The sequence below is a fragment of the Schistocerca cancellata genome, chromosome 2, assembly GCF_023864275.1.
Source record: "Schistocerca cancellata isolate TAMUIC-IGC-003103 chromosome 2, iqSchCanc2.1, whole genome shotgun sequence".
Lineage (NCBI taxonomy): Eukaryota > Metazoa > Arthropoda > Insecta > Orthoptera > Acrididae > Schistocerca > Schistocerca cancellata.
In genome coordinates this window covers 800964586-800983601 of record NC_064627.1, presented here as the reverse complement: position 1 = coordinate 800983601, position 19016 = coordinate 800964586, and the positions used below count along the sequence as shown (strand labels likewise).

The window sequence follows — 19016 nt, the reverse complement described above, 5'->3', positions numbered from 1 at the left end:
AATATGATACGTGAGTTAGAGTGCCATCATTAAAACAAAGGCGTTTTTCGTTGCGACGGGATCTCATGAAATTTCAATCACCAGTTTTTTCCTCCGATTGCGAAAGCATTCTTTTGGCACCCACCTACATAGGGAGAAACAATCATCACGATAAAATAAGAGAAATCAGGGCACAGAAAAATTTTAAGTGCTCGTTTTTTCCGCGTGCCGTTCGTGAGTGGAACGGTAGAGAGACAGCATGAAGGTGGTTCATTGAACCCTCTGCCAGGCACTTTATTGTGAATAGCAGAGTAATCACGTAGATGTAGAAAATGCCTCGCCGGTGGAAGAAAAGGGTTGAAAGAACCTTGCTAGCTGATATTAGATTCTTGGGTTTCACGGGGGCTGTCTCCTCTTTCCCCCATACTGATTTGGGGAGTGACGGACCCACGTTTCGTTGCAGGGGACGATTCTATTAAAAAATGCATCACCTTCTTCGCCAAATTTTTCTGTAAGTCTCTGACAAACAAAATGTTTCAACTTCTGATCTGCGAGCAAAAGGCACACTTGTTACAGAACTTGAACTTAAGGTTTTTTATGATGATCGTTTGACAACAAACAGAACTTATTCCAACCCTCTCTAGACCTTGTGATAGACTTAACCCATTGATCTCCTTCAAGAATATCTCGAACCGTGCGAATGTTTTCGTCCGAGGACGGCGAATGTATTCCTGGTTTTCCACTTGTTCTCGTCCTTCGTTGAACTCTTTATGCCAGGCCAACACACGAGTGCTTGACAGTGTTTGGTATTCGAACTGTGGAATATCCGAAAAATTTTCGTCGCTTGAACTGCTTCACGAGCAGGAAATTTTATGATTTCATGTTGCGCAGTAGAGGAGTGCACATGTTGCTCTGACATAATGAGCGCTACTGACGAATTGGCTGGGGGTATGAGCTGGCCGGCTCTCCTAATCCCCTCCCCTCCCCCCTTTCATGCTACAAACGCCGGTCCAGTCCAACGAGCCGGAGGACATTAGTAGTTGTAGAAAAATAAGGTCGAAGCAGAGTCATTGTAGGAATCACTCACGAAAGAGAGAGCTTTCGAAAGCCTCGTTTGATTGATTCTTGACTGCTACTGGTCAGTCCGAGGCCCTTACCAGGTAGTGTTAACAGAGATCAAGTAAATTTAGTGAGCGCCAGAGCGTCAAGGAGAAGCTCGTCAGACACCAGTGTCCGACGCTACTAGAGAGGCGTTGTACTCCGTAAGGAGCTCCCATATCAAAATCCATGGTGCGTATGTGCCAAGAAGTGCACTTATAACTTCCTACCACAGATTTATCACGAAACGACCGTGGCGGAATTCGAGCGCGTGAAGAGGCCTACTGGCACTCGTTCTCCCTCGTAACATTCATTTATATCACACGCCATAAGGTGGCTTTTGGGGCGTAAATGTACGTGAAAACTATTTTTTGTAGATTGCATGTGAATGCAGAAACATGCACCGTCCGTACGGAAGCCTAATCAGTTTTCTGGGTCTGACGAAGCGATAATGTGGCAACAATAATGGGCATTGCAAGCCTAAACTCGAGGGAGCAGGAAGCAGTGTAAATATCTGGTGCAGTCAGCAGTGCGTTTCCTCTGCTGGAGATAAGCGCACATACGTAATGCTCGGCAGTTGAGGAATACGCTGAAACACCGACGTGTAATCTCGCAGGACGGTGAGTGGTTTTGCTGAGGCAGGAATGTGGAGGCGCGGAGGATGCCAGATCTGTAACGCATTCCCGGAAGGCGGCAGGTAGCAGCGGCTCCCACGCGCAGCCCCTGCCCGCTTCCCGGAAGCCGTCCGCCGCTGCCTCCTGGCCCTTTCCCTTCCCTTCGCTTCCCTTCCCGCCCTGGGTCGCGCCACTCCCCACCTGGACCCAACCCCCCCCCCCCTCCCCACCATCCCGTCGGGCCACACCACGCCACGTGCTTCTGGGAAAGCTCCAAGCAACTGGGCGCCTTGTCTCTCCTCGTGCCAGCCTTCTGCCCTTATGCCAAGTTGTCTCCAACAAATCGCCCCCTCCACCATAAATTAGACCAGTATGTTACACATTTTATTACCAGTGCTGGATAAACCGCCTCTGTAATTTGGAGGCGGCCAGATGTTTGTATGGGTAACTTCCCTCCTCCCTAATTCTTGCCAAACACAGCCTCCCCCCCCCCCCCCCCCCCAGCACGTGCAGTGTATATCCAGTTCATAATATCTATCATAAATTGAATAAGACCCAGGATATTAGTGGAACAACCCGAAAAACATTATCTAGGAAGATTAATATCGTATAGGAAGATTAAAACACTAGTGTTGTAGAGCTCAAATTAGTTGAAGGAAGGTTATTTTTTATATGACAATAACGACTGAAGCTGCATATTTTCTTACGATATTTTTCTGTGGTTGTGGCTGTGAACACATGTATGTTTGTAGGAATGTGAAATATCACTTGTGTACGAGAGCGTGTTGAAAAGTAATGTCTCTGAACTTTTTATTCTGTTCCCAGTATCGTTTGGGGTATTACATGTCAAATGTATTACTCGGTTTTATGTGAGAACTCTTAAAGCCTTTTAAATAAAACAGACGTTCCCAGAATGAGATTTTCACTCTGCAGCGGAGTGTGAGCTGATATGAAACTTCCTGGCAGATTAAAACTGTTTGCTCGACCGAGACTCGAACTCGGGACCTTTGCCTTTCGCGGGCAAGTGCTCTACCATCTGAGCTACCGTAGCACGACTCACGCCCGGTACTCACAGCTTTACTTCTGCCAGTAGAGCACTTGCCCGCGAAAGGCAAAGGTCCCGAGTTCGAGTCTCGGTCGGGCAAACAGTTTTAATCTGCCAGGAAGTTTCAAAACAAACGTTATTAACATACTACGTACTTATTCCTCGTATCTACGTATTGCAGCCCTCTGCTGCTAGAGCGATCCGAATTGTAACGTGTAACATTGCGGTGTGACGTAACTATGTCGGTGCGTTAGAAACAAGCGCTGTAAGCGAGTTTCTAATTCGAAGAGTTCGTCCACGTATGGAACACCCTCACCTCCAGCATCACAATGCCAGACCGCACACGAGCACTGCGACATCTGCAGCAGTCAGACGCCGTGGGTTCATTGTCACCTGTCATTCTCCAGTCCCGACTTGGCCCCATCCGATTCTCACTTCTTTCCAAAACTTAAAGAATACTTTCGAGAACTTCACTTTGATAGTGATGAAGCGACGTAAGCAGAGATGACGTTGCGATAGTGATGAAGAGGCGTAAGCAAAGATGAGGTTGTACGAGAGTCTCATTTTTTTTACAAGTACATATACTTGTTTATTTCTACAATGGTTTACATCAGTTTACAGCTTGATCATTTAGTTAGTTTTCGACATAATCACCATTTCTGTCGATGCATTTTTGTAGACGCTGTGGCAGTTTTTGTATACCCATGTCATACCAGCTCGCCGCCATGCTGTTCAGAAAGTTATGAACCTCTTCTTTCATCTCGTCGTCGGAGCTGAATTCGCTTTCCAGCCAAAGTAGTATGCCCAGGTTTCGTCACCCGTGACAATTGAGTCCAGAAAGTTGTCCTGTTCGGCTGCAAGGCGGTGAAGAAATGCGCGAGAAGCATCAAGTCGTTGCCGCATGTGGTCCTCAGTCAGCATGCGTGGCACCCATCTTGCGCACACCTTCCATTAGTTCAGTGTTTCCGTTAAAATTCTGTGGGCGGTGCTTCGGGAAACGTCAGGAACCAACGTGCAGAGATCACCCTGGGTCACCGAACTTCACGCATCGTTTGCTCAACCTTCAAACTGTCTCCTCAGAAATTGACGGTCTCCCGCTCCTTTGTTCGTCGTGAATTTCGGTGCGACCAGCTGCAAACTCTCTACACCAACTTGCGAAAATTTTTGACATCCATGCACGACTCACCATACACTTCCGTCAATTGGCGATGGATTTCAATCGGCGTAGTGCCCTTTGCGTTCAAAAACCGAATAACTGCGCGCAATTCGGACTTGGCGTAAACATTCAACGGGAGCTCCATTCTCAACGAGTGCCAAGCTAAGACTGAGCGCCTCAGCGCGGCGTGCGCATGTTTACACACAGCGCGTGAAGCACTCTTCATAACAGTGTGACCACCTGCTACACAAACAGAGTTCTGTACTTACAAAAAAAATAGGAGACCTTACTTTTGGGATTACCCTCGTAGCAAACATTCTACAGTGATGCTATCATCAAACTGGTCTCCCATTGGGAGAAATGTGTTCGTTGGCAGGGTGACATGTTGAGAAATAAATATGTAGACGTGAACAGTAACGATGTAGAATGTTACTAACTTAGTTGTTTAAAACAATTGAAGATTTTTTACAGAAAAAATGGGAGGCATTATTTTTCAGCATATCTTCGTAAATAAAATGTGGCCACATAGGTACTCGACCCCACGACCGTTCTGTACTCTTTTCATTGCGCCAACCGCTGCTTGGATACTCAGCTAACATATATGGCTCGTGCCTCGTCTGATCCGATGTCTGATATTAGTTCGTCCGAGAAAGTAGATAAATAATAATATGCAACTTCAGTCGACATTATTATAATAAAAATGACTTTCATTCAACATTATCAATGGAAGGGAAAGAGTGAGATTTATATATGAATGGCTACACTAGTTTCCATGTAAGGCTCACAGGCGTGGATGACGAATACCAAACATATCAGTGTCAGGGACATTCAAATTAAAAACTGTACGAGAAATGGCGATGTGCAGAGAGAATGAACGTTTAAAAATTGATGTTTTCAGTCAAAGAAAAAAAGGAAATTGGCCCTCCAAGGCCATCAAACGTTAAACAATAAAATAAATAATAATAATAATAATAATAATAATAATAATAACCTAGACAGAAGATGATAGACTTCCTCCGCGAACAAAACAGGTGAATCGCACACGCAGTGAAAGAAGAATTTTGGAACCAACCAGGATCAAAACACACACACACACACACACACACACACACACACATACACACACCTCCTTCGCCTATTGCAGTTGTGGCCTCACATTCACATGTCACACTGATCCACAAAACCAGACGACACGTATTGTAGCACATAACCATTTACGATAGATTGCAGTGCTGACAGAGTGTAGGTGCCTCTCTGTTCACTTAATCACCTGCCTTACCGCGTTACTAAACTGGGATGAGTAACCGCTAAGTTCTCGCTGCTGAGTCGTAGGCTGCAGCGAACAGCTTTTGGCCTGCCATATTCCTGTCCGCGTGCCACGCAAAAAAGATGTCAGCTCTGATAAGCAACCTCGTAAAACAAGGCACGCGCAACTTACTGGCGCACGAACAACGCGAACAGTGTCCGTAAATTTATGCTAAAACTACAAACAGTGTCAAGGAATTCGTACTAAAGCGCTGGAAACACCGCGATGAAATACATTTATTACAGGCACGGCTACCATTTTGTATCCGGGAAGAATAAACTTGTGAAATTCAATTGGCTTAGGTCACAACACTTTTACCGTCCCTTGCCAAGTTTTACAGTACCGATAGTACAGATCGCTGTCTTTCCATGGCCATTTAGCTAAGAATTGTGCGCTACCGACACTCTGGAACACCTCCTAAACGATACGCCATATGCTCGTACCTATCGTAAGTGACCCATATTGTGTCCGATTTATTGGATTTGTGTGCATGAACACTCATAGTCTATGAGTTGATTAATTTAACGCGACTAAAAAGACCACGAAAGCCGCTTCACTTCTATAAAAAAACTCGATATTCTTGCCACGTCAAAACGAAATCATTCCAGTATCACTCGGTTAGAATACGGAAAATTTCTTGTATACGAATGTCGCGAGAAACGTCCTTCCCTTTCTACTACTGCTAGACTTGTTGATATCCGCGAACTACTTACAGACCTAGAAATAGTACGAGGTCCCGGTGTTCTGCTGACACAGACAGTTGTGATCCTGCCATCAGCCACTTCTCACTTTTGACTGGAGTTCCTTACGCTGCTGACTTGTCATTCCGACACAGAAGAAATTCTAGATACGTGAGGTATAGTAATCGCATAGGTTGTTCAAATGATAACGTTTTTTAACATTATAGTGGACGCGCGTTGGTCCGTCTGGTTGTAACGTTAATCTCGACTAGCTATCACAGTCTAAGGTTTCACACATTTACAATCTCACTTCAGCTCGAAACCTTTTTAATCCCAGTTCTCCTCTTTTGCTAATCTAATTACTAGACGGAGTTGATACCGTTTTCCGTCCAACTCGCTCCATCCACTTAGAACTGCTATACTGCTGTACGGTATATAACGATGCGTCCTGTCACGTTCATTATCTGTAACGTATTGGCACAATCGAAGCTGCACGACGATAGCACGGCTGGTAAAAGTATTGCAACGGATTCGAGTTCCGGTCCAATACAATCCGTCGGGAAGTTTCAGTTCCTCCTTAGTATCTAATTAGTATCTAATCTGCTAACCGTAGAGCAGTAGTGGTTCCCAAACTGGGGTAATTAAACCCTGAGGGGTAAAATTTTGTGAGGGGTAAAAACAACGATTTTGTTTCAGTCACGAAAGTAAATTATTTTCAAAAGACCATTACTAATTAATCGACAGCACGATACAGCAATAACTACATAAGGGTTGCAATAGTGCTGTACACGGTTTCATTATTGTTATTATTATTATTATTATTAGCGCGGTTAGACACAAAGCATTAACAGCCTGAAGTCGTCAGATTTCTGCCAGTTCAGAAGTAAGGAATGCAGCAGTGAAGTGATTTACGAATAGTAAATATAGTGCTCACATCTGACCTTATTTGATTTTAAATAAGGTTGCAGTATGCAGGTCAAGCAAGTGCCGCAATGGAGAGGAGTAATGCAGGGGAAGCATGTTTTGTAACAAATGTGAACCGTCAAAGTGGATATTCAGCTTTCTTTTCTGAGGAGTTGTGGGTAGCACTTGCGATGCACCACGAATTCCTTCGTCATTCATTCATTCTAAAACACACACACACAAAGTAAATATCATTTGTCTTTCTAATTTAATTTTATCTATATTTTGCAGCTGCAGAGGTACTTGTATTCAATACATTGGAAGTATGAACTAAAAATCCTTCAGTCACAAATTTTCGTGTTTTATTAAATACATTATGCATTTCGGACGCTGTGGATACATCCTCAGGTGTAAGTTGTCTTAATACATAATTTATTTTTGCTCTTGAATAAGGTGAAATGTATGTTCCTGTCATGAAAGGGTTTGATGTTAAGTTAATGAATTTCGTAAGTCAGATGCGCAAAACAAGTGCGAAACAGTGGAAAAAATGAAAAGTGTAAATTTTGAAACGTCCCCTTAGAAAAATTAGTGAATTACTGTGCTGGTAAATCCCTTACGTTATTTGATTTTCAAACAGCTGAGCAGAACTGAACGTACTCAGACATTTCGCTCTTTACCTATTCTGATCGACACTAAACTGACACACAATATTTTTAGCGCAACGTAATCTGACTTTCAATAATCCCTACAAAAGAATGACCCTGACTAACATTAACCTATACCTTTCACAAATCACGTATCTCATGAAAATCTTCGTTACTCTAACTACTGCAATACAGCGAGCGCCACTACTGCCAGCTAAATAAAAGATTCAAACTACTGAAGGCACTAACTACTGACAGGCATAGTTAGCAAATGAAAGATTTTGAAAGAGAAAAACAATGTATTTACCTTAATAGTGTTCAAAAGTCATAATATATATAGCAGTTCATGACATCCATTTTTACAAATGTACTGTTTCTGAGACACACGTCCAGATCATCCGCTCTCAAAAATCCGCCATCTCACTTCTCCACATCCACCACTGCTGGCGGCTCACCTCCAATTGCGCAACGCTACGCGCTGTTAACAGCCAACTGCCCAACACAATGCAAACCAGCCACAGACTGCACGCAGCACAGCCAGTGATTTTCATACCGAGCGCTACGTGGAGGTGGCGTTACCAATATAAGAACCTAAACAGCCTACTTACAATTTACCACATAATCTAAGAAAAGCGTTTTTAACTTTCTAACACCATCATGCAATGCTATCTCGAGCGTGTTCATACATATCACTTCGTTCAAGAGGCACATTTTCATACACATTTTTGTTAACACTTCACAGATGTTATTGTACATGGTGTACATAAGATCCTAAATCTGTTAGAACTGCTGGAATCTCCAGTTTTTGTGATATGGCGCCCAGGTATGGGATACTGGCAAATATTTTCTCTTCGTTCACAGCGTGGCCATTTGTTGTCTTACTTGTGTGTATTTGCCTGTCTAAATTGTCGTTTGTTGTGGCTGTGTAGCCATTGTTTATGGCAAAGCTTTTTATTGTATCTACCTCATTCCTGAGGCTGTTTTTTCCAAACCAAGAGTGTGCTCTTGTGTAGCATGGACCTAAATGCAGCATGTTTCTGTGTAGTGGGATAGCATGATGAATTGTCTAGTGTTACGTCTGTGTATGCGTGTTTTCTGTATATGCAGAACTTATGTTAAGGTCCAGGAACTTTATGTCCCAGTTGTCCTATCTGCTGTGTAGGGAAAACGGGCAGAAACTTCAAAACCCGTTTTCAAGAACACGTAAAAACCAGAATGTATTTCGCAAGCCACAGTTCTTTCAGTATTTCGCAAGCCACAGTTCTTTCAGTTATTTTAAAGACCAGTTCCAAAGTTATTCTCTGCACATGTCAATTGTTTAATAATTAGATCTCTGGCACTACGAATAAATTCATCTTTGATCACTCCATGTATATCATCGATGAAGCGTTTACAAAAATGTCTAAGTAAATATGTCTCTTGAGTGAAGGGATATGCATGAATACGATGGAGAAACTATTGCATGATGATGTTAAAACCGCTTTTCTTAGATTATGTGGTAACTTTACACTGTTCAATTTTTCCACTGTTTTGCACATATTATGCACACTTAACTTACGAAATTCATAACCTACATTAAACTTTTTAATGACAGGAACATGTATTTCATCTCATTCAAGAACAAAATTAAATCATGTACTAAGGCAACTCACACCTGAGGAGCGACCCACAGGGTTCGAAATGCACCGTGTATTTAATAAAACACGACAATTTGTGACTGAAGGCGTTTTTTTATAGTTCATACTTCCAATTATTTATCTTTCATCATTTTTAAAGTTGGTGAAACTGTGGGGGGAGGGGAAGGAGTTCTAGCTAATATCTAATTGCACTCAGGGATAATGGTCTAAGTAAGGCTGGGAATCATTGCTATAGAAAATGGGTTCCCAAACTTTTGTTTGTTGCGCCCCTGCACTATCAAAAATGGAAACTTTACGTCCCGCTTCACTTTAATAATACTGTATTACCTACAGCAAGCACTTGAAAATGCTACCGATTAGCTAATTGTTTGGGGAGAAGCGTCAAAAGGGGAAAGTATTAAGGACTTCGTAAAGAGAGGGGGTCTTGAAAGGTGTACCTATCAGCCACTACAGTGTAAATACCGCACGGAAGTGAAATGCATTCGTGAAGACTCATTACTAGAACCCCAGTTTCCATGCACTATCATATCTTAAATGTGCATACATTCATGAACTGCAACAACACCAAAATCATACAATGAAACAAAAAACAATAAAAATATTCGGTATCAAAATTCAGTTTTAGGTTTATATTTATATCTACTTCACTTTCGCATGTGCTTTTGTCCGAAACCTTGGCCGACGGGCACAAGCGGTTGAGTATTATTTGTTACTGTAGGAACATTTGAAGTCAGTGTTCTATCTCAAGGCCTGCAGGTGGAGGAGACCGAGGGAGTACCATTGTCGCTGAGGTGAGGAGTGACGAGATAGGAGGAATGTTTATCTGTCTCCGGTTCAGAGCTGCCAAGCGACGAGTTCGCGCGTCGTACCAAAACTCTGCAGTGCTATAAATTTGACGCGGGAGGAACATAGATTTGAGTTTGCGCATTTAGGTCGTGTCAGATAATTTTATATAAATACAGTTGTTATCAGTAACAATTAATTGCTCATTTCGTTATAATTTAAATTGTCAACGCCAGACAATACACTACGACACAGCCCCACGTTCCTCGCATCTTTAGTGCCACAACAGTAAGATTTTGACGATGGCACCAATAGGAAAACGGCTGAAAGCAAGGGGAAACTACAGCCGTAATTTTTCCCGAGGACATGCAGCTCTACTGTATGATTAAATGATGATGGCGTCCTCTTGGGTAAAATATTCCGGAGGTAAAATAGTCCCCCTTTCGGATCTCCGGGCGGGGACTACTCAGGAGGACGTCGTTATCAGGAGAAAGAAAACTGGCGTTCTACGGATCGGAGCGTGGAATGTCAGATCCCTTAATCGGGAAGGTAGGTTAGAAAATTTAAAAAGGGAAATGGATAGGTTAAAGTTAGATATAGTGGGAATTAGTGAAGTTCGGTGGCAGGAGGAACAAGACTTTTGGTCAGGTGATTACAGGGTTATAAATACAAAATCAAATAGGGGTAATGCAGGAGTAGGTTTAATAATGAATAAAAAAATAGGAGTGCGGGTTAGCTACTACAAACAGCATAGTGAACGCATTATTGTGGCCAAGATAGACACAAAGCCCATGCCTACTACAGTAGTACAAGTTTATATGCCAACTACCTCTGTAGATGATGAAGAAATAGATGAAATGCATGACGAGATAAAAGAAATTATTCAGGTAGTGAAGGGAGACGAAAATTTAATAGTCATGGGTGACTGGAATTCGTCAGTAGGAAAAGGGAGAGAAGGAAACATAGTAGGTGAATATGGATTGGGGGGAAGGAATGAAAGAGGGAGCCGCCTTGTAGAATTTTGCACAGAGCATAACTTAATCATAGCCAACACTTGGTTCAAGAATCATAAAAGAAGGTTGTATACCTGGAAGAATCCTGGAGATACTAAAAGGTATCAGATAGATTATATAATGGTAAGACAGAGATTTAGGAACCAGGTTTTAAATTGTAAGACATTTCCTGGGGCAGATGTGGATTCTGACCACAATCTATTGGTTATGAACTGCAGATTGAAACTAAAGAAACTGCAAAAAGGTGGGAATTTAAGGAGATGGGACCTGGATAAACTGAAAGAACCAGAGGTTGTAGAGAGTTTCAGGGAGAGCATAAGGGAACAATTGACAGGAATGGGGGAAAGAAATACAGTAGAAGAAGAATGGGTAGCTCTGAGGGATGAAGTAGTGAAGGCAGCAGAGGATCAAGTAGGTAAAAAGACGAGGACTAGTAGAAATCCTTGGGTAACAGAAGAAATATTGAATTTAATTGATGAAAGGAGAAAATATAAAAATGCAGTAAATGAAGCAGGCAAAAAGGAATACAAACGTCTCAAAAATGATATCGACAGGAAGTGCAAAATGGCTAAGCAGGGATGGCTAGAGGACAAATGTAAGGATGTAGAGGCTTGTCTCACTAGGGGTAAGATAGATACTGCCTACAGGAAAATTAAAGAGACCTTTGGAGAGAAGAGAACCACTTGTATGAATATCAAGAGCTCAGATGGCAACCCAGTTCTAAGCAAAGAAGGGAAGGCAGAAAGGTGGAAGGAGTATATAGAGGGTTTATACAAGGGCGATGTACTTGAGGACAATATTATGGAAATGGAAGAGGATGTAGATGAAGACGAAATGGGAGATAAGATACTGCGTGAAGAGTTTGACAGAGCACTGAAAGACCTGAGTCGAAACAAGGCCCCGGGAGTAGACAACATTCCATTTGAACTACTGATGGCCTCGGGAGAGCCAGTCATGACAAAACTCTACCATCTGGTGAGCACGATGTATGAGACAGGCGAAATACCCTCAGACTTCAAGAAGAATATAATAATTCCAATCCCAAAGAAAGCAGGTGTTGAGAGATGTGAAAATTACCGAACTATCAGTTTAATAAGTCACAGCTGCAAAATACTAACGCGAATTCTTTACAGACGAATGGAAAAACTGGTAGAAGCCGACCTCGGGGGAGATCAGTTTGGATTCCGTAGAAATGTTGGAACACGTGAGGCAATACTGACCTTACGACTTATCTTAGAAGAAAGATTAAGAAAAGGCAAACCTACGTTTCTAGCATTTGTAGACTTAGAGAAAGCTTTTGACAATGTTAACTGGAATACTCTCTTTCAAATTCTGAAGGTGGCAGGGGTAAAATACAGGGAGCGAAAGGCTATTTACAGTTTGTACAGAAACCAGATGGCAGTTATAAGAGTCGAGGGGCATGAAAGGGAAGCAGTGGTTGGGAAAGGAGTAAGACAGGGTTGTAGCCTCTCCCCGATGTTATTCAATCTGTATATTGAGCAAGCAGTAAAGGAAACAAAAGAAAAATTCGGAGTAGGTATTAAAATTCATGGAGAAGAAGTAAAAACTTTGAGGTTCGCCGATGACATTGTAATTCTGTCAGAGACAGCAAAGGACTTGGAAGAGCAGTTGAACGGAATGGACAGTGTCTTGAAAGGAGGATATAAGATGAACATCAACAAAAGCAAAACGAGGATAATGGAATGTAGTCAAATTAAGTCGGGTGATGCTGAGGGAATTAGATTAGGAAATGAGACACTTAAAGTAGTAAAGGAGTTTTGCTATTTAGGGAGTAAAATAACCGATGATGGTCGAAGTAGAGAGGATATAAAATGTAGACTGGCAATGGCAAGGAAAGCGTTTCTCAAGAAGAGGAATTTGTTAACATCGAGTATAGATTTAAGTGTCAGGAAGTCGTTTCTGAAAGTATTTGTATGGAGTGTAGCCATGTATGGAAGTGAAACATGGACGATAACTAGTTTGGACAAGAAGAGAATAGAAGCTTTCGAAATGTGGTGCTACAGAAGAATGCTGAAGATAAGGTGGGTAGATCACATAACTAATGAGGAGGTATTGAATAGGATTGGGGAGAAGAGAAGTTTGTGGCACAACTTAACTAGAAGAAGGGATCGGTTGGTAGGGCATGTTTTGAGGCATCAAGGGATCACAAATTTAGCATTGGAGGGTAGTGTGGAGGGTAAAAATCGTAGAGGGAGACCAAGAGATGAATACACTAAGCAGATTCAGAAGGATGTAGGTTGCAGTAGATACTGGGATATGAAGAAGCTTGCACCGGATAGAGTAGCATGGAGAGCTGCATCAAACCAGTCTCAGGACTGAAGACCACAACAACAACAACAATCTTCAGTTTGCTCATTATTCACAAGAGAAGATATAGTACCTATTACGCTTACGGAAGTTATTGCAATAATCCGTTGAAGCCAGGAAGATTATTTGTATCCCTTATAAATTTCTAAATACAAGATGTTAAATAAAAAACTCCTCGACGTATGCATTTGTTCCCTGAAATGGTCAATTCACACGTTTGCGTGGAAATTTGGGTTCTACTCGGTACAGAGGTGGCCAGTTTCAAATGCTGCGCGTATTTGTAGCAATTATTGTGAAAATAATTAAGTCTGTTGGAATACGTTGCATGAATAGAAGAAAAATGGAGACTGCTGATAGATCGGTGAAGTTGCGAGCAGTCTGAAACAGAAGACAGCTCACATAAAGAGCTTCGAATGGGAGCAATATTGGGCGATCCAACTGCAGCCTGTCGCAAAAAAAGTTCATGAACTTTATGATATGAATATTTTATTGTAGATATTACGATTTGCACACGTATTTGGTAACAAAAACCAAATAAATCAATGTGATGGATGAGCTTGCATATTTTTGTAAACATTTTAAATTCTTGGTTGAATAGAAGAAAGGGCACAACGTAAATCACTAGCAATATAGTTTGCTACTGTATTCCGTTTTCATTGCTACAACTGCTGAAAATGACCTTTCGCATAAATAAGTGCTTGAAATGGTAAGCACAGTTGCAGTGCTTGCTCGGATAAGCTTTCATATATTTTACCCAGAAACACGGATTATTTATCTCCTTTTTTTTTGTAATGGCTCGACAATAGCATATTTAAGCCTATATGGAAAAGTACCACTGCGGAGGGATTCATTACGTAAGTAACTCAGTATGTCACAAAGTTCTGAGGAGCAACATTTAATTATGGTAGTGCTGATTTCATCATAACCACTGGAACATTCGTTTTTAAGAGAGCTAATAATATTAGAAATCTCTTTCAGTGAGGTAGGACATAGTTTAATTTTGTCAAACTTCTGCGTAAATGCATTTTTTTAAAAATATTTTAAGCTGTCTTCTGAGGAACTATGCAAACCTAAGTTGTCTGCTACTGAAAGGAAAAAGTTGTTGAAGGTGTCTGTAATTTTGGAGGTATCCCTAATCAACTCATTATTTACATTTAACGTAATTTCCTCATTTGCCTGATTAGTTTTTCGTGTTTCACTTTTTACTATGTTCCATATAGTTTTTATCTTGTTATTAGAGGCATTTATTTTTTCTTGAAAATAAATACATTTTGAGGTTATGATTACTTTGTTTAGAATTTTACAGTATAATTTGTAATGTGATTTAGCTCTGTAATCATCGTTTTCCCTCGACATTAAGTACAGTCTTCCTTTTGTTTTGCAAGGTACTTTTATTCCATTTGTAATCCAAGGTTTTGAAACATTTAATCTATTTGCTTTGATTACTTTAGTAGGGCAGCAGTTTTCAGTATGATCTGTGACTGTATTAGAGAAACACATTTTCTCATTTATCCCGGGTGAATTGTATACATCTTTCCAATGTGTATTCCTCAGTTTTTTATATCTTCAATTCCTGTTTCTTTTATTATTCGTATAGTTTCCTACTTCCTGTTGTTATTTGAATCAGACCCCACTATATTAAATGTAAGCAACTGGGCATCATGATCTGAAAGGCCATTAAATATTGGATTTATACTATGATTTGCTAGTGTGGTAGTATCTACGAAAATTTTATCAATAGCAGTGCTGCTGGTACCCATAACCCTGGTTGGGAACTGTACTAAGGGAATGAGATTATAAGAAGTGGTAAGAGTGGTATGGAGCTTGAGTAACTATCCTCCAGAAAATTTAAATTAAAATCCGCACTTAGTATGAGTTCATTATTTTTAGAAGTTAAGAAATTAAATACTGCATCAATCTGTTTAGTGAATAGCTGGAAATTACCAGTTGGAGCCCTGTATATTGTGATTATAATTATTTTTCTTTTGTTTGTTTTTACTTGTGTGGCACATGCTTCAAAATGCTGATCACTACAATATTTAAGATGTCAGTGTTTTTATAATTGTGACCCTTTCTAATGTAAGTGGCAACTCCTTTCTCCATCTCTTTCCTACAATACCTTGAAGCTAAGGTCTGCCCTTCAATCTCAAGCATTTCAATTTCACTATCTAAATTATGTTCAGAAATACTAATAATATCAACAGGATTTGTATACTGTAGCTCAACTAAACGCATCTGAAATTCATTAATTTTGTTTTTTAAACCTCTGATATTTTGATGTAGTAAATTTACTGACTTTTTTGGTCTTCACAAGTATTTTGCTTAACATTTTCAAATGCATCTAGTTTCAATAGTGAGTTTGTAGATAATGAGCTTAACCTAAAAAATAACTACTTCCATGAGTTGCAGTGTCCCCCCTTAAAGAATTTGCTATCAACCTAACCAGTATATCCTTCCCTATTCTGTCGAGATGCAGGCCATGAGAAGTAAAGTCCCACCTACCAATAGTGTCAACAGGAACCAAACCAATCCCTGACCCAACACCAGCCCGAAGCAGTCGATCCAACTCCATATTGACCCCCTTCACAGAGCTGTTCAACTGGGGTCGATCGTACCGCTCGAAAACAGACTCAAACTCAACATTAGTATGGTTCGTTGCTGATGCTATTTTTACCAGGTCACTCTCAGTGCTGTAGCCCTGGTCCCTATCGATACTGTTCCCTGCTCCACGCACCATTACAACATGATCCTCCTTGGTAAATGATTAAGGACAAATCATAGTTTACGACACAGAGTTAAAAACTGGACCACTTATTATTTAAGATTTTGGCTAAATTTTTATAATTATAAATATAAAAATTACATATATTATTCCTTAAGGAGGATGTAGTGGTGCTCTTCTGTTCTTCAGAAAAAAGTCATATTTTTTAACTCCTTGGCGTCGGGAGTTTAGCGTTACAGAGCAGATCAGTATCCGAGGCATATTTCTTCCATTTCTACTGCAGCGCTTGCCTCGATAAGCATTTGCGCTGTCAGCTCGTCGATTGCTGGCCACAGACTGTAATTATGTGCCATAAAGACTTCTCGTGCTACTTTTCGCCAACCCACCTTTTACACTCCTTTCGTTCAGAGGGACTTCCCTCCAGCATTTACATCATATATAACCCTAGCGTTTCCTAGCGTGAACCAGTTACACACACAATATTTTAGTTGATATATACCATGAAATATCATAGTTTTAAAACGAATATTTGCAAATATATTTCTGGTTGCAAAAAGTTACAGAATATTAAAAATTGTTTTCTTCGTTTCATGTCAAAAACACACATAACACAGATAGTAATGTGTCTACAGCAAACATAGAGGTTACATAAAGGAATCATAGTCGATATCAGACATAAGTGTTACAACACGAAGTTTCACTTCATATTTCTTGACTACGTGTTTTACCCTCCACTCCTTCCTCCATTGCCAAATTTAGATTTCCTTGATGTATCAGGAATTGTCTTATGAATCGATCCCGTCGTTCGGTAAAGTTGTGGCATAAATTTCCTCCCATTTCGATTCAGTACCATCTCATTAGTTATCCGATCTACTCATCTAATTTTCAACACACATCTCTAGGACCATATTTCAAAAGTTTACATGTGTTCTTGTCTCAACTGTTTATCGGCTACATTTCACTTCATACGAGGCTATACTCTAGAAAAGTACCTTCGGAAAATACTTCCTAAAATTTCAATTTATATTCGATGTTTCTAATCTAATCCTCTCAGCATAGCCTTATTTAATTCAAATACATTTCAGTATCCGTGTTTTACTTGTGTTGATATTCACCTTACTTATTTACTTATCAGATTCAGTGGGATCAGGCACACCAAAGTTATTTGGTCGTGGAACGAATCAGTACTTAGTTTACAGAATGCGGATTGGAAAATTTGAAAAGAATTAATGACACGAAACAAAGTATTAGAGAACATACGAATCAATACCACATTACGCAGGAAAGTTCGCAATTACTGAAAGGAACTCCTGTACAGAACACGAGTGTGCCACAAGGAAACCATCCAACTTGAGTTTGAATACTCGGGGTTTCTCACTTTATCATTTTCTTTTGTCTTCTGTTCTACTGGAAGAATACTGAAAATAAAACCTGCTGAATAGTGCACACCTTTTAGCAGAATACCTACGAAAATGTTATCCAAGTGCTTATCGTGTTACCATTTAGTGTTCACCGAATGAACGCTGCAGTTTCTCCTGAATAAGTGAATATTGTCACTGGCAAATCTCATGATGGAATACTGTATATGTATAGGCAGGCAGAGTTAGAATACCGAAACACTTGATCAACGGCCTGCACGAAGTTCGCGATCTGACGCCCCTTTTCTGAGGTAAGAATATTCTTGGTGAGCGCGCACAGTTGCCTCATTATATAATACCGTACAAGATAATGTAGTGAAAGCAAACAAGCCTTCACGTTTCGGTATCGTAGACAGTGGAGATCATTTGTACAGTGAAGATAGTAGCATTCAATTTCTCGAAGATATAGAACGTGATGCTTGTAAGACAGTCGTCTAGCTACCCTCAGCCCTAAAAATTAAAAATGATCGGGTTCACTGATTGTGTGACCACCTTCAGACGTTAAAATTTCGCTTTAACAGGAATTCCGTGTCAGAAACTGTATGCATTGCGTTTTGTTGCTATTAAGTGTTACTCTGGGAGCCATGTGCGGATGTTACTACCCCATTAGCTAGCGCCTCTGTCAAAGTAATACTTGTTTCATGTACAAGGAGAATTCTTTTTCGTCAATTGCACTTCCAAGTCGTCTATCGTCTATGTAAGTGTCATCAGCATACTTCCCAGTTTTAATTTCGTCGCTTTGGACTTCGATTAATTTTCCAAATTTATCCTTAATTTCCTTTACTTCTTACTCAGCGTACGGATCGAATGACGTCAGGGAAGGGCGGCAACCCTGCCTCATTTGCCTCTCAACTGCTGCTCTGCTTTCACATCCTTCAACTCCTAACTGCCGTCTCGTTTCTATACAAGTTGTATATCTTTCGCGTTCTACAGTTTTTCATTGTTTCTTTCAACGCTATCAAAAGCTTACTTCAAAAATAAGTTGGCCTTTCTTCGACCAGTCGTCTGAGGTAAGTTGTGGGGTCAGTATTGCCTTGTGCATTTCAACATTTTTCTGGACTCAAACTGACTCTCCCCGAAACCGTTGCCTACCAGTCTTTCGGTTGTTCTGTAAGTAATGACTTATTAAAGTGATGGTTCTGTAATATTGACACTTGTCGGCATCTTTCTTGTTTGGAGTTTGGATTATTATATTCTTTTTGCAGTCTAAGGATACTTTCCAGTCTAAGGGTACTTTGCCTTCAGTGTACCTGGAGGACTAGTATTGTCTTGACTGGCTCTCCCAAGGGTCTCACTAATGCTGTGGAAATGTTACCTGTTTTACGTGCCTTGTCCTGAGTTGCCATTTTTCAAAATTATTTTTAACCTTGAAACAGTTTGATTCAATCCAAACTAAATAAAACCGAATGCTTAGGTATATGTTACGTTTATAACGTTATATTCTTACAGTCAGTAATGACTCATAGGTCTGCTCTTCACTATTGTCATTCGTTATGTATATTTCCTCGGCGGTATTTGCCGATGTACTGATCGGTTTACAGGACGGTGACTTAGTTTGTCTAGAGTGCACGAAGTAAAATTTGTCATAGCGAGCGCTTCCTTGTCGTACCTAGCTGCGCCAAGCGGCGCCCGCGGTAGCATTGCTGGCTGTGACGGCGGCTGAATCATTGATGCAGCAGAGGCGGAACAC

The 19016-nt window shown here is 40.7% G+C and overlaps 1 protein-coding gene across 2 annotated transcripts in view; it reads left to right on the top strand.

Moving 5' to 3' along the window:
- The window catches only part of LOC126162662 (ski oncogene), a 654130-nt gene that overhangs the window by 374968 nt on the left and 260146 nt on the right, over positions 1-19016 (top strand). The window lies entirely within an intron of this gene.